This window comes from Pteropus alecto, unplaced genomic scaffold (assembly GCF_000325575.1).
Source record: "Pteropus alecto unplaced genomic scaffold, ASM32557v1 scaffold143, whole genome shotgun sequence".
Classification (NCBI taxonomy): Eukaryota; Metazoa; Chordata; class Mammalia; order Chiroptera; family Pteropodidae; genus Pteropus; species Pteropus alecto.
Window position 1 is genome coordinate 1,058,450 of NW_006434828.1, and position 15,942 is coordinate 1,074,391.

The 15,942-nt window shown below is 57.1% G+C and overlaps 1 protein-coding gene across 5 annotated transcripts in view; it reads left to right on the plus strand.

Moving 5' to 3' along the window:
• AGAP1 (ArfGAP with GTPase domain, ankyrin repeat and PH domain 1) overlaps positions 1-15,942 on the plus strand; it is a 432,072-nt gene that overhangs the window by 49,036 nt on the left and 367,094 nt on the right. The gene's annotated exons all lie outside the window — the stretch shown is intronic.

The window sequence follows — 15,942 nt, forward strand, 5'->3', positions numbered from 1 at the left end:
GACTGCGCTCCTGCTGAGCCACGGCGGGCCCGGCGCCGTGTGCTCCCCCATTTCAGGACTGCGGTCGTCTGCTGAGCCGCGGCGGGCCCGGCGGCGTATGCTCCCCCATTTCAGGGCCTGCTCTCTGATTCCCTGTTGTCCTCATTGCATGTTTTCATCAGATGACTTCAGCGTCTTTTCTCCGTCTGTTAAATCACTTTCCATCCCCCGAAAGTCCTTTGTCACCTCCTTGCTGCCCGTGAAGCCGCGTCCAGCATCGGTCGGTCTGACCAGCGTTCGTACTTTGGAGGCCTCTGTCTCTCTCGGCTTTGGGTCCCTCTTCCCGGGGCCTCGAGTACACGAGGTGGATGCTAAGAGTCAGAGAAACCCAGGAACACCATGTGTGTTGAAATCCAGCCTCTCCAGCCCTTCCTCAGAGCCCTTCCAGAATGTTCTCACATCTCCATCAACTTCCTTTCTCCCTCCGCGTCACCCCAGCTGTCCTCCTGCCTTCCCCTGGAGGAGGAACGAAAGGACCCCGGAGAGGCCAGCCCCCTTCCCTCAGCCTGAGTTCCGGGAGGCCTCGTCTGGTTTTCCCGTGGGAGCCTCGTCACGATGGGATCGGAGCTGCAGAAGATGTGGTTAGAAAGATGCCAGGACCCTCAGCCGCTGGGAGCGGTCATAGCAGAGTCCCGCCCTCGGCTGTAAGGATGCTGAGCAGACGATGTCACGAGGCCGCCCGGTCCCGCCGGCCAACGCGGAGCACACACAAAAGTGAGCCCCGTGAGCCGGTCACCCCTGGGCTGCTCGTGACTGCGAAAACGTGCACTACACCTTTCATTGAACTTTTTAAAAAAACTATTTTCCATGTTAGAAATTATGAGAACAGAGTGACGGGGGCGATTCAAGCGTCCTAAGACTGAAAGCTGCGGGAGGTGAGCCCTGCTGTCATATCTCATGTTCTCAGCCTCTCCCCGTGTCACGTGGACGCACCTTTGCCGTGACCTGGTGGCCGGCCGTGTGCCTGTCTCCTGCGTGGCAGAGCCAGTGTCTCTCGTGGCACATTTTATGCTCCAAGAAGCTTTTAAGTCAGCTTTTCATATGAGAGTAAGGTGTACTCACTGTGCAAAAAAATTAGGTAGCACAGACGATATGACGTTAAAGGATATGTCCAGGGGTAACTTGTTTGTTGGGGATCCTTCCAGAAATTTCTTGTGCCCATGGAATCCAATATCTAACTTTTTACTTTTTAAAAATAACAGCTTCGTTGAAATATAATTCACATACCGTGAAACTCAGCCCTTGAAAGCGTACATTTCCGTGGTGTTTAGTACAGTCACAGAGCCGTGTGACAGTCACCCCTGCTCCCTCATCTCAGAACATTTTCGTCACCCCCAAAAGAACCCTGTACCCATTAGCGGATACTCAGTTCGCCCCAGACCCTGGCACCCTTTCATTTGCATTCGGTCTGTGCGGATTTCCTTGTTCTGGGCATTTCGTGTAACGAGCACGTGGTCTCCTGTGCCCGTCACTTAGCACAGTGTCTTCGCGGCTCACCCACATCGTAGCGCGCACCAGTGTCTCTTTAAGATTGATTTCGGGTGCGTCTGTAGCTACGTTCGCGTGCATGTATACTTACCCTGAGTCTTGCATGTCGTTAGTTCATCCATCCGGGGAGGGACACTTGCGTTGCTCCCACGTTTTGGCTTTCGTGACTTAGTTCCCACCCGCGCAGTGTGAGGTTTCCTGTTTCTCCACATCCTTGTCAATCATCATCGGTCTTGATTGCCGCTGGCTTGGTGGGTGGGAAGTGGTATCTCATTGTGGTTTTGATTTGCATTTTCCTTTTGACTGGCGTAGAGCATTTTTTCATGTACGCACTGGCCATTTACGTGTCCTTATAGGAGAAATGCCTGTTCAGAACTTTTGCCCACGTTTTAATGGAGTTATCTTTTTTTTGAGTTGTAACAGTTCTTTATTCTGGGTATAAGACTCTTATCAGATATATGATCTGCAGACGTAGCCTCCCGTTTTGGGGGTGGTCTTTTTATGGTAGTGTTCTTTGATGTGCAAGTCCAGTTTGTCTGTTTTTGTCTTTGGTTGTGTGAGCTTCCTGTATAAGAGACGCCTGCCTAATCTCGGGTCCTGAAAGCTCACTCCTGTGTTTTAAGAGTTTCGTGACTACCTTTTTCATTGAGGTGCTTGATGTGTTTCGAGTTAGTTTGTGTGTGTGTCACGAGACGGGGTAAGTCTTCACGTCTCAGCAGAAACAGGACTCCGTAAGCACTGTCGCGCAGCTGGCCTCTTGCCCGTCACGGCACGTTTGGGCCCGTCTCCACGGCCGCACGTTCAGACCTCCGTGTCCCCCGTGCCCGTGGCGTCCCCTTGTGTGCTTCTGCCACCGCTCGTTTAGCCAGATGCTGCTCAGCACTGCGTGGTCTTGTCTCGTTTTCCACAGTTGGCACGCAGTGCCTGCCGCAGGGACCGTCCAGAGCGTTCGGTAGAAGCATTTTAAGCGTAAGGGTTAATCTGCCTCATCTTCGCCTCTAGACTAGTGTCCCCCCGAGATGCCCAGGCCGATAACCCCCGGACTTGCAGCTGAGTTGCCTTATACGGCAGAAGGGACTTTGCGGGTGTGACCAGGGTAAGAAGCTCGAGACGGGGTGGGGGTGGGTGGTTATCCTGGATCACCTCGCGGGCCCACGGTAATCCCAGGATACTTAAACGCAGAGGACGGAGGACGGACGCAGGGAGGGAGGGCCCGCGAGGGAGCCGTGGTCGTGGCAGAGGGTCAGATCGATGCACCGTTGTTGGCTTCGATGCTGGAGAATGTGGGTTGCCTCTGACAGCTTTTGGAAAAGGCAAGGAGGGGTTGTCCCCTGGAGCCCGTGAAGGCAGCTTGGCCCTGCCCACGCCTTGGTTCTAGCCCGCGAGCCCGTGTCAGACTTGCCACCTCCAGAGCTGTAAGATGGAAATGGGTGTTGTGGGGAGCCGTGCAGTTTGCGGCAGTTTGAGGCAGTCTGTGGCAGTTTGCGGCAGTTTGTGGCAGCTGCCGTAGTCCACAGATACACAGACATTTTCACACGTTCCAAAGTCCAGGTGGTACATTCTCTACTAGGCCAGGAGGTGCTGCCGGGCACTCGGCCATGTCAGAGTTCCTGGTGTGGTGTTGACAAGTCATAAAAAACGTGGACCAGATTTTCAGCCCAAACACGGGACCTGAGCGTTGCCTGGAGGTGTGCGCTGCCACCGTGGGCTCAGGCCGCGTGGCAGAGGCCCACGGAAGGGAGGCGGCCCAGCTCCCCCAGAGCGTCTCGGGGCAGGCCCTGCCTGTGGGGGCTGCCAAGCTCTTCTGATTTAGGGGTGGGGTGTGTGTAGGGGAACTAGAGGGTGTCCCCAAACATGCTGGGATTTTCCTGAATTCCTACCGGTTGATTCTGGTGTGTAGCCAGGTGCCCCATTTATCTCTGCCTGCCGGTGGTTGCTCCCCCCACCCCCCACCCCTGCCCCTTGGGGGTGCTGGGAGGTGGCTAGGGCTTGGCTTGGCTGGGCTTGGGCTGCTCCCCTCCTGTGCACAGGCCGACCCTCATCACAGCCCCAGGCGACTGTTCCTGAGGCTCACGCCATCTGCTTGTCTGGGGAGGATGTCGAGAGGATTAAGTAGCTAATTCAGTATTTGGGAAAAATATCTGAGAACTTAAATAAAGGCCCATTAAATGCCTTTTTTGGATTAGAACTGTAATTGACTTAGTGTTTAAGGCAGAAACTAAGGCCTTTGATTTAAAAACTGTCGACAGATTGGAGCCCGAGCTGCTTCTGTTTCGGGGGAAGCCACCCACTTCCAGTCAGGTCGAAACACAGCTTCCTTCATGCCCTTCCGACTCGACTTTCGTCGTCGTTTATAAAACACACAGCTTTTCGTTTTAACTCACGTTTACGATTTGTCCACGGACTAGCATGAGGTTTTCTCCAGACTCACTAGTATTGTGACATTGTCAAAACTCAGCAAATGATGGCGAAATATTTGAGCTTAAATTGGGGTTTTTGCATGTAAAAATGACGTCGGGAGATCTTTAGGGAAATCGGCGTTTACCCCAGATTAAAAGCGACTCCATTGTTCTCCGGTTACGTCAGGGGCAGTCGTGTTGCTTTGTTTTCTTACACGGTAACGAGGGAGCGGTGTTGTCAGACCTGGCGCTCGGCGGCTGCGGTCAGGTGACCGGTGTGGGAGGTCAGGTGACCGGCGTGGGAGGTCAGGTGACTGGTGTAGGAGAGTGCTTTCTGCCGCCGTGGGGTTGAGGGGACGGCAGGTCTCTCTTCACACGGCTGGTCGCTGACCGTACGTGGGGAGGAAGGTCGGAGTTGCCTCCTGTGGTCCATTTTGGAGCGGATCACGTTCCTACCTGGCGTGGATCCCAGGTACCCCCCCTCCAGCCCCCCACGCCCGGCACGGGGGGCGCGTGCTACTCTGGCCGCCCACCAGACCCCCAGTTGGCGCCTCAAGCCCCAGCCGTCGACGTCTCTCCCCGTGCGTGAGCTTCCCAGTGGCCTCCTCGTCGCCAGACCCGGGGCCCCCCTGCGGTCCTTCTTCCTCGAAACCCTCCTCCCCTGCAGCTTCTGTTGTGAAAGTCATCAGTCCGGCTGGGGTTCTAGTTCTGGCTCTGCTCCTCTCAGCCGGGTGACCTTGGGCGCGTCACCGTGCCTCTGCTCCCCACCTGTAAAGTGGGCATGGCGGTGACACCCTCCTTCAGCCCTGGGCTTGCTGCGAGGTTCCCCACGGGAGTCTAGGGGCAGCGCCTGGCGTGAGGGAGTGCACGGCAGACTGCGGCCCAGGTGTCTCCTACCTGTCCTCGGCCGTGCGGCCCAGCTCCAGACCCACTCAGTGCCCCCAGCCCTCATGGTGGCCGTTCTTCCCGGCCTGCTGTCCCCTCACCCTCCCACCCCCTCGAGTCTGCCCCGTGCCCTCGTCCTCCGGCTGCGGCCTCCGTCCACACTTGCCCTGACAACTGAGCAGATGGCCCCAGGGTCCCCCGAGGACTGTCCCAAGTGAGCCGTTTGCGTGGACGCAGGCTGGGCTGCGTCGGCTCCCGTGGAGGGAATTAATGCATTAATGGGATCCAGGGTCTTCGACAGACACGGTTCTGTTTTTCCAGTCGGACGGAAGCCGTGTGACTCTTTCTGTAAATTACAGCCCTGGGGGACTTGGACTGTTACAATCGAGTCCTCATCCTGTTCTTGGTAGGGTGATGTTTTGATTTCTGGGTAACTTCTTTGGGATTCGCCATATTCTCTGGTTTCGACTTAGCTCTGCGATGGCTCGGGCAGGGGCCCTGCGTGCGTGGAGGGAGAGAAGGCAGCTAGTGTTTGTTGAGTGGTGTGTGTTCATCACCGTGCCAGCTGCTTGAAAGTGTCATTCGACTTAATCCTTGTCACACCCCCTATGCATGGGTGGTGGTACCCCTCTTTTACAGATAAGGAAGCTGAGGCTGAGGCGGGGTGGGAAGCCCACTCCAGGTCACATGGCCGTAGGGAGAAGCCGGTGGTCTGCAGGGGCCTCTGGTTCCCAAACGCTGCGCTGTGGCCTCCACGAGCCTCTTCACGAGAGAGTGTGGGTCTCCTCCCCTTGGGGGGGCGTGGTCTTCTGGGCAGTTAGCTTTCATCCTGTGCTTTGTTCTGCCCACACAACCTTTTAAAACCTACCCCGGCCTGTATCCATCGAATCCGAAAGTGGTCCAGCTACTAATGACCAAGAAGTGACATCATGTGATGCTTTTCTTGGACCGATGAACCTGGTTTAAATTGCAGCCTTGAGCCTCACTTCTGAGCAGCCCGACTCGGAGCGGGGCTTGGGGGAGGATGCCCTTCCTATTACCGAGCATTATTTTCCATGGAAATCGATCTCGTCTGACGTGCAGCAGGCTGAGGACGCCTCCTGGTGCCGCGTGAGCAGAGCATTCTAATCCCGTTGCTCAGGCCAGATACCTGATGCCAGCTTTCTGCAAATTCTGCAGAAGTGAGGGTGCTTTCGTGGGTGCCTGCAAGTGCTGCCTCCACGCTTAGCGCTCTTGTGTCATCCGTCCACTTAACAAGTCCAGGGCCTGCCTGCTGCGAGCCAGGCACGGGGCCAGGTCGCCCAGGGCCTGGCATCTGCCCCCGCCCGGGAGCCGTACGCCCTTTGCCAGCATTTTAAACCCAGGCGGAGGAGCCCGCTTAGATTCGCTGTGTCTGTTTTAAGGGTTGAGGGGGGATGCTTGGAAAAGGTTTACCGTTTGACTGCTTTTTCACAGTTTCCGTGCACTCAGCTCATTGCCCACCCAGCATGATCGATGCCGTGACACGTGGAGGACATTCTTTGAAGGAACGAACCAGGCATTCGCATGTTCAGTTATTATAACAAAGCCCCACTTTTCTTAATTACTTGTGATGAAAATGTTCTTAAAAGACCATAGGTAAGTGTAACCACCAAAGGTTCCCACGTTCCTGGCATTTTGTATGTTCAAAGAATGTGTCACCACAGGACTATTTATTGCAGCTTTTTATTGAATATGAAAATTTTTCAAACACACCGAAAACTTGAAAGGATTTTGCAGTCAGTACTCAGACACCCACTACCTGAATTCTGCTTTCTCCTGTATCTGTCCGTCCCTCAGCTGGCTTAGTTTTTCATGCATTTCACAGATGATCGAGGACCTCAGGACCTCTGCCTCTAACCCCAGCCGCGTGCCTGTCACCCACGAGTAACTCGAGTTCATTACTGGTTCCCAGCTGATTTTTCTTTGAGATAAGCATGTGTAAACCGCGAAGTGCACAGATCGAAAGTGTGCCATTCGATGACTTTGATGACCTTCTCACTGTGTGAGGTAAAGGGCCGGGTTCCGAGTGTTGCAAGACCCTCGTCCTGTCCCCAGTCTCGCGTATATGTCGTTGGGCAGCCGCGCCCGCCGCACGCGGGGACAGTGCCAGACGAAGGTGTGCGGCCCCGGAGCTGCCGTCACAACGCACCGCACACTGCGTGGCCTGGCACTTCCGAAATTTATTCTCCCGGGGCTGGGGCCGGACGTCGAAATGTAGGTGCGGGCAGGGCCACGCTGCCTGCGGAGGCTGCAGGGGACGCCCCACCCGCCCTCGGGCATCTGGTGTTTGCTGGCGACCCTCGGCGTCCTTGGCCGGTAGCTGCATCTCTCCAGTCTCCGCCCCCGTTGTCACCTGGTCATCTTCCCTGTGTGTGTCTTCCATGTGGAGGTGAATTTTAGGGGACATGGTTCAGCCCAGTTCCGGACCGCGCCTGGTTTCCTGGACTGCGTGGGTCTCTTCCTCAGGTTCGTCCCCCTACGGGGTAGGGGGGTGGGGGTCTGTGCTGCTCATCACCTGGCCCCGTGGGAAGCCCCACACTCCCACCTGTCTGCGCCTTTGCCTGGGCTGCGGTCGCCCCCACGTCCCCCCTCAGCTGGCCTTTCTGCAGGCAGGGACCTCGCTCCCTCTGTTCCTGGGCCCGGTGCCCACGGTCAGCAGCCAAGGGCCCTGCCCCTGTGTGTTTGCTGTTACGTCAGCAGCCGGCCTCCCCCCATTCCAGACTGTGGGACCCATGCGCTATCCCAGTTTCTCCCAGATGGAAGGGGGGAAGGGCAGTAATGGGGGTGCAAGGGAAGAGGGACGGTGACAGCAGCCTCCACGTGGCAGAGGGGCTGTGGAGGGGAGGCATGCGCACATGCTCTCTTACTCCAGAGGCGGCACTGGGGCCGGAGCCGAGAGGTTTCTAGAAGGTGGCTTTGGAGCCGGGGTCCTGGCAGATATTCAAGGAATGCTGGGCGGACGCCCCCCGAGTGGTCGTGGGGTGGGGCGGACACGGCCAGCGCCGTCTCATCTCCGGTGCTCCGACTCGGGGGTTTCCGTATTGGCTTCGCCGTGGCCCCACGGGGCGTCCTGAAAGGGCCATGAAGGCAGAAGCCGTCACATCGAGGCCCATGCGGGTCTCGTGAGGTTCCACCAGCGAGTCCGAGGGCAGAGGACGGTTCCAGGCCGTCACGCCGCGCGGGCCAGCACCCGCCACGCCCCTCCGTTCCCTCGTGTGGCCGAGGCAACGACTCGCGGAAAGAGTCCCCCTTGTGTCCCCGGGAGGGAGCCGAGGCTGGCGGGCGAGGCGTGTGCCGGGCACCCGGTAAGTGCGGAGCCGAGACGTGGACGCGGGAGGAGCAGCTCCGCGCTCGCTGGGCAGGGGACGTGGGCTCTGCCGTCACCGAGCACGCACGGGGGGGCCGCCGCGTGGGCCTTCCCTGTGGCGGCGGTCACAGATCGGGGCGGTCACAGATCGGGGCGCGGAGCGGCTTGGAACCGCCCACGCCACCCGTCGTGCCGTGCCGGAGGTCAGAAGTCCTTCAGTGCGTCCACGAGGCTGCGTTCCTTCTAGAAGCTCTGGGGCAGGACCCATTTCCCTGCCTTTTCCACTTTCTAGAGGCCACCATGCTCCTAGCTCCCGGCCCCTTCCTCCGCCTCTCTGTCTGCCTGTCTGTCCGCTCCGTCATCACACTGCCCCATCTGACCCCGGCTCTGCCGCTTACCCCCTGTCAGGACTTGTGATTCGTGGGTTCTCCCCGGGTGATCCAGGCTAACTGAGCTCAGGATACCGAATCACACCTGCAGAGCGCCTTTTGTCACGTAAGGCGACATGTCCACGGGTTCAGACATCCTAGGGGTGGACAGCCCACCTCCCCCTGAGAAAGACCGTAGGGCAGCAGTGTGACTGCTGCGCACGCCTGTCCTGGGCCGAGCACGCTTTCATGTCTGTGCTCATGTGATCTCCTCAGCAGCCTCGAGAGTCGGCCGTCACTCAGCTGTGCAGGCGGGGAAACAGGCTGGGACCGCCGGGGCCTGCATGCAGCAGTGGGCAACGTGGAAAGGGAACCTGGCATCTCAGGCTTCTGAGCCCGGGGTTCTGCCCTCCTGACGCCCCAGAGCAGCCCATGAGCACGCCCTGTGCCCAGATCTGGTGAGGGGCAGCACCAGAACGGGGTGTCCACGTGGCCGGGGTGTGCCGTGCTCAGTGGCAGGGTCCGCCTCTCCCCCAGTGAGGCTTCTCTTGGCCTCACAGGCCCCGAGAAACGCAGACTCCTCTTTGTGGTTCGGACACCGACCCGAGCGTGGTATTTCTTACTCGGGCCGCCTGGGCCCAGACTTCCCATCGCTGAGAGGCACCCAGAAGGCGACCCTGGTGCCCTTCACGTTGGCTCTCTCTTTTCCTCCTTGATGAAAAATGGTATAAATTAAAAAGTGTTTATAGAGTGAAACGTTTAACGTCAAATTTGTGCGTCTACGGGGAGCAGCGGTGTGGCCGGCCACGGGGAACCTGCCTGGAGACCCCCCCACTCGCCGTCCCGGTCCCGGTCCCGCTTCCCGTTCCGTCCTCCGCCTGTTTCTGTCAGCGTTTCGCTCCCTGGAGAGAAGGCCAGTGGGGACCGGCTTCCCATCGCCTGCAGAGGGCGTCTCCAGGCTTCCCTTCCATCCCGTGTGGCTTTGCCCGCTGGGCTGAGCCTGCTCAGGGGCGTGGCTAGGTTTGTGTTCTTCCTGGAGGGTGGGGGGCTGTGCCCTGGGGGGGAAGGCGTGTCTGCCTGCCACCCTGCTGACCCTCAGCTGTCCTGCGTCCCAGCCCCGCCCCACTGGGAAGCCCTGTTGTCTGGGCCTGGGCGGGGCTGGGCCTCCTTTCCAAGGCAAGAGCAGCTTCAGTAAGGCCTGGTCTCCCTCTGACCCACCCAAAGGAGTGTCACAGCCAGATCTTTATGTCACAATGCAGGAGAAAGTCCTTTCTTAAAAAGGGGCAGAGACTTGCTGATGAACTTGGGAGCCTGTTAATGCTGGAAGCACAGTGCACATTAGCACCCCTCATTCCCGTCGTGCTTTGCAGAGACTTAGAGGAAGAAAGGGCTCACCCACCGCAAGTCCTTTCGATCCCTTTCTGGGCGAGTTTGCCGGTAGGTTCGTGGCCACTGAATATTAAGTGTTGATCTTTGGCCAGTGCATTAGACACTAGTTCTTAAAAATTGGTTTTGTGTGGGTGTCCGTTGATTCTTTTAAATCCAGAGATGATTTAGGTGCCAGCTTCACCGGGCCTCAGTTGCCTCGTCCGTAACGTGGGACTTCGCCCCCGATGACATTTGATCAGGGTTAAGTGCGACGGTGCGTGTGGGTGATTAGGACCGTGCCTGGCGAATGCTGTCCCTCAGGCGAGCTTGCGCGCCTTGCTGTTCATGGTGACGCATCTCAAATGTGACGGCTCCGTGTTATCTAGCTCGCCATCCTCCAAGCGGGCGGCCCCTAGCCTCGCGAGACGGTTTAAATTTAAATGAGAAATTCCGTTCTCGTGCGCTGTAGCCACGCGCCGCTGGCGGCCGCCACGTTGGGAAGTGCAGGTGAGGGACGTCCTTGTCCTCACACCGTTCTCTTGGCCACTGCTGACCTGGCTGAGGTTAATTAGCCACCTGTTCTTCCTTTCTCTCTCAGCCGATTTTCTGGGCCCTTTTCCAATGTCTATTATTACTTGGGAGACTCCTTTGCGTTATAGGGAGATCGTGAATCTTTGTTGCAAAGACAGCTCTTCTGAAGGATGGGAGGATGGGTTGGCTTAAAGGAAAGAGGCCAGCACAGTCCTAGGGTGGTGTCAGCCCCCAGTCAAGGAACAAGGACGCCCCCGCCCTGGAAGTCCAGCGGTCCACGATCTCCTCTGCACCGACACTTGCCACTTCTTTGACTTCAGTCATGCTAATGACGACCTACTGTGTGCTAGAGGCCGAGGCTTCAGAAATGAAGCAGAGCAATGCCTGGGCCTGTGGGGTTCCCAGGCATCGGGGTGGGGCCGTGGTGGCATTGCTTTGGGAACGGGGATAGGTACACGCGAGGGAACGGGGACCGCACAGTGGCTGCAGGGTGGGGTTTACTGTACCCCCTTCCCGGTCTTTAAAGTGGCCTTTCACACGTTGACTTAAATGGCATGTCCTAAAAAGTGACTTGTTTTCAGTGAGTCTCCCCAAAACTGTCAACTTAATTTCCGTAGGAAAGAGCTGTCTTATTTAAACTCCCATTTAATCAGCTGGTGCGATGTCTAATCAGACGATGTAATCACAGTTCCTCTTGTTAACACTCGGGTTTAATCGATGCGCGTCATATTTAAGTGAGTGACGTAATCACAGTCGTCAAGTGTGGTGGGTACGAGAAGGTCGCAGGGAGCCCTGTGGGCTCCCATGGGCCAAGCCGTCCGCCGCTGGTGCGAGACAGTGCGACGGGCCAGCCAGCAGCCCTCGCGAGGTGAGCTGGGCAGGTGTGTTTCAGGAAGGACAGAGGGTCCCAGTTAACCTGGAGAGTCACGTTGGGGCGGCCGGTCCGGATGGCTGTTACCACATGGGACACGCATTTCTAAAATCCAGATACTTCCCTTGCCCCATCCCTGGGACCGGCCAGCTCAGAGGTGGGGGGCTCTCCACGGCTGACGCCACTTCCAGGCAGGGTCATCTGGCCAGTGGCATCCGGTTCGGCTTTCCTCCACTCCTGGCGTCCCCTCTTCATGTAGCACAGCCCTTCCCGTGATGGCCAGGAGCCCTCTGGCTTCACCAGGCCCTGCCCTTGGCTGCTCATGAAGACGGGGCGCAGCTGCCTTGGGGTCCCGCTCGCTGCCCAGCACGTGGAGCCGGGCCTGCCTCAGAGGTCTGCGGTCCGCAAGGACGTCACCCAGTAGTTGTCGTCTGCTCGGTAGCGCTCAGCCCGAGCTGGTGCCCAGTCTGTGCGTGAACGATGCCGCAAACCCGAGGCGCTGGGTGCTGTTGGCCTCTCTGGTTCTTCTTAAACGTACTCCTTCTCCCAGAGCTGCTCAAGTCTGCAGCTCCGCCCCGGCACTGAAGTCTGAACAGAAGAGCCAACTGTTCCTTTACCTTAATGGAACGACACGGCGGGGGAGGGGGGGTGGCGGGGGTGATTGAATCGTATGTGTTAAGCAAAAACAAAAAAAAAAGGTTTTATTTTTTGCTTTGCTAAACACATAAACTGTTTAACAAAATGTAATTAGTTAAGATGTATTATCTGATAAAGCAAATTACAGCTACCCATAGAGAGTAATTGCTGGCAGTGTAATTTCTTGTTTTAGTAGCAGATCGTACTTTGAAACCTCTTTAAATGCTTCCCACCACTGAAGACTTTGGTTTCCTTGTTTTGAAAGTTCTCATCAGGCTGTTTGGAAAGGGAGGAATCGTCCTTTTAGGTCCATTGGGGCATCAGTTACCAAATAGCCATGAACATGGCCGCGGGGGTGGGGGAGATGGAGGCGTTGGGGAGGTGGGGCTGTGGGGGTCTTTGTATCCTTCAAAGAGAGAGACCTTTGCTTTAGAATTTTAACATTTGGTTAGTGATCCGGAGAGTGAAGTGTGGGTTGGATGGATTCAGTGTTGTTGGTTTGTAGCGTGGTGCAGTCGAGTGTTTGCTAAATTGGGGTTAACGTGCATTATTTGTTGATTGTTTGTTGATGTTTCAGTGCATATTGGAGAGAAATCAGAAACACGAGTTCATAGCTAACAATAGGGTAAATCTGAGAAGGAAAGGATTCGAAGTTCTTTGAAAGAGCGAGTGTGGCGTAGGTAGTCCCTGAAGGTCGCAGAAATCACGAAGCTGGACGTGATGCTCGAGGTTCGGGATGCAGATCCAAGGAAACAGTTAAGACTGAATTTTTTAAGAGCCTCTTTGGTTATAAACTATTGGAGCAAATATCAGTGAGCGTTGGCCTTGTCCTAAAGCTCTGTGCTCCCCCGTCACGTCTGGTTTTGTGAGCAGTGCCTCCCCGCGCTGGCAGCCCAGGCCTGGGACCGCGGTGGTACGTGTGTGTACACACACGCGCGCACGCACACACACACACACACACACACACACTCTCGCGTGTGCTCTCTGTCTCTGTCTCTCTCTCTCTGTCTCTCCCCCTCTCCACACACGGTCCACACGGGATTCCAGCCTCAGCCCTGCGCTGTGATCCAGAAGCAGAGCTGCCTTAGGGAAGAAGCTGGAATGTGCAGATTTGCATATTTAATGTTATAGAAGTTTTCTTTATTGAAAAGGTTCTTTTCAGCTTTTTCTTTTAAGGGTAGATTTAGCCTGACTTTGTTTCTGGTGTCCTTTTTCTTCCTGTAAAGACCTCTTTCCTGCGTTTGGGGAGGGCAGTTGGTGTCTTAAATCATCTGTTGACCTCAGAGAAAACATTCCGTTTCTTCTGTTTTCTTGCCCAAAGCGAGGACGATGTGGAAGAGCAGCAGTTTTTACGAGGCGAGCTGTACCCTCGTGTGGCTTCTCGGGAGCCTTTCCTTTGTTCTAGGGACTCAAACTTCCTGGGTGGTCACTGCCCAGCCTGCGGTAACCCCAGCGTGTCTGGGACCAGCAGTGGAGGATGGGCTCCTCCCCAGGGCTTGCTGCCATGGTCCCTAGGACCCAGCTGCTCTGCTCCTGGCCTTGGCCTTGGCCCTCCTTGATGGATGATGCTTCCAGCCACGCCCCGGTGAGGGAGATGGTCGGGCAGGCACAGTCCTCAGAACCGAGCGGGCTGTGCAGAAGAGGTGGCCCCCGGAGAATGGGAGTGGGCAGCCGGGCCAGGCTTGACTGCGGCAGTGAGCCGGGTGACCAGCAAGGGCTCAGCCGGTGCTAGGGGCAGGGTTGCGTGCCACCTTGGAGTGCGGATGCAGAATGCCTCAGGGTGAGGCTTACATGAAGGAAACAAGTAGAAAAGCTGGTAAAGGCTGGCAAAACAGGAAAAGGTCGAGGGAGGCCAGAATGCTGTCTGGTTCCTGCCTTGTGCCGTTGGGTGGGCCAGTGGCCCACCCCTGACCATTCCATGGGACCCGAGAGACGTGTGGCTACCCTTCGGAAAGTGACCAGGTGAGACCCGGCCCCACGGGCATCTGCGTGGAGAGCGGCACGTACGTGTAGATTCGGGAACAGACGGGTCACTGCTTTGTGTGCCCCTTTTATCTAAATGAACGTCGGGTTTCAGAGTATGGCAGCCGGCAGCACTGCTTATGGGAAAGGCTGCAGAAGGAGGGACGATGCTCCCCGGCCCCGTCTGCCGCGAGCTTGCTAGTCCTCCCAGTCGTCAGAGATTGAAGATATAGGGACGTGGCCGCGACCTGGCTGACAGAGAATGCGTCTGTACGGGCGGTGCCCCCGCCCCTCCCGCCCCCGGAGGGGGTCGTGCCCAGGAGTGTCGCGGTGGCACCGGGCGGCCAGCTCTCCCCTCCCGCTAAAGCAGGAGCTGTCACAGCAGGCGTGGGGCACGCGCGAATGGGGTCTGGCCAGAGAGGCGTGACCCCGTAGCAGGCACAGGTGCAGGACGCAGGGGCGTCGGGAGCTTGTAAACCTGTCCCCGACGAGACAGAGCGCTTAGCTTCTGGGGTCCGGCATTTCCGTATTTTACAGGTAAAGTGGAGACGCGGGTGGCGGTGATCGAAGCGTCCTGCGGGCAGCTGGGCGGAGAGGCCAGAGCAGCACCCCGGAGCGGAGTCGCCACCTGTCCGTGGGTGTCACTGACGTCTCCTCCTCTCGTTGATTCGGTGCCTCTTCGGTGGTTGAGGTTTAGGGGCGCCTGACGGTTCTGTTACAGCAGAGCAGAAAGGCCGATGGCGAGAACGGAGAAGCCCCGGGCTGCCCCTCTCGCCCGCACGGAGGGCGGCCTCCGGAGGAATCCGTGCAGAGCCCTTCAGCGACTTCTCAGGGCCGAGGATTAAACACGCGGCCCCGGTACTGTCGGTGGCTCGTCACATTAGCGGGTGTGAGAAGCACTACGTCTGGGCTTTGTCCCGAGTCCAGGCTCAGCTTCTGAACCCGGAAGGGATTCCTGAGTGGCAGGAATGAGCCTTGTTGTTCCCAAGGAGCCCCTTGTGATCACACTCAGTTTATGCTGACAAGGTGACTTGGGCCCTTGATAGCCTCAGGGTGGGGCAGGCCTCTGGGAAGACCAGGTGATTAGAGAATTGGAGCTTTCTCCCCCACCCCACACCCAGGAAGGGGAGATGAAGCTCCATGCAAACTCTTGAACAGTGGGCTTCCAGGGTGCTGAATCGGAGGTCCAGGGCAGGGGTGGCGCCCCCAGAGAGGGCGGTAAGCTCCGTGCCCCCCTCCGTGCACCCCTCCCCACGTCCCTTCCTCTGGGCTGTTCCTGACTCGCACCCTTTATGATAAGTTTGTGATAGTAAGAAACTGTCTCTGAGCGCTGTGAGCCATTTGAGCAAATTTGCTCTGTGCAGTTTGACAGAAACCCAGGAAGTGGGTGTCAGAGTTCAGCTGGATCTTGGGCACCACGCCGGTGTCCAAGGAGTCGGAGAATCCGTGGTTGGTGTGAGAAAAGCCACGCGTTTGGTGTCACAACTGTGGTGTGGACGGAAAACGGCCCAGTTATTGCCACCTCAGGTCCCAGGCCGGAAAGCCATGAACTCGGAATCAGGACATCACAGTTGTGCCTCAGTCTGGCCTCTGGGTCCAGTAAAGGTCTCACGTTAGGGCCACAGGAGCCTGGAGATGCCTGGCCCCCTTACTTGACAGGCAGAGAGAGGGACCTGCGGCAGTCGAATGACTCGTCGAGGTCACGGAGCAGGCCTTTGCTCCCCTGCTGGTGCGAGCACCATCGTGCCGGTGGCCGCAGACTCGTTTCCTTACGCACGCACGTGTAACAGAGAAGAAAAGGGAACGCACGGAAGCAAAGTCAAGGTCAAATGGTATTCTCGGACCAGTTCCAATTTAGGAGGTTTTAAATCCTTTTTCTATCTGTGTGTATTTATTACTTAAGAGCATCACATACAGTCAGTGATGCCTTCCTGTAAGTTCTCGGACATCCTGCCAAATCCAGGAGAACCCAGTAGACATGGGCCTGTCCTCCTTTCTAGATTCGGGAATGCCATCTAGATCTGCATCTTAGGTGACCGTCCACTTCGTTCCTGTGGGGACACTGGA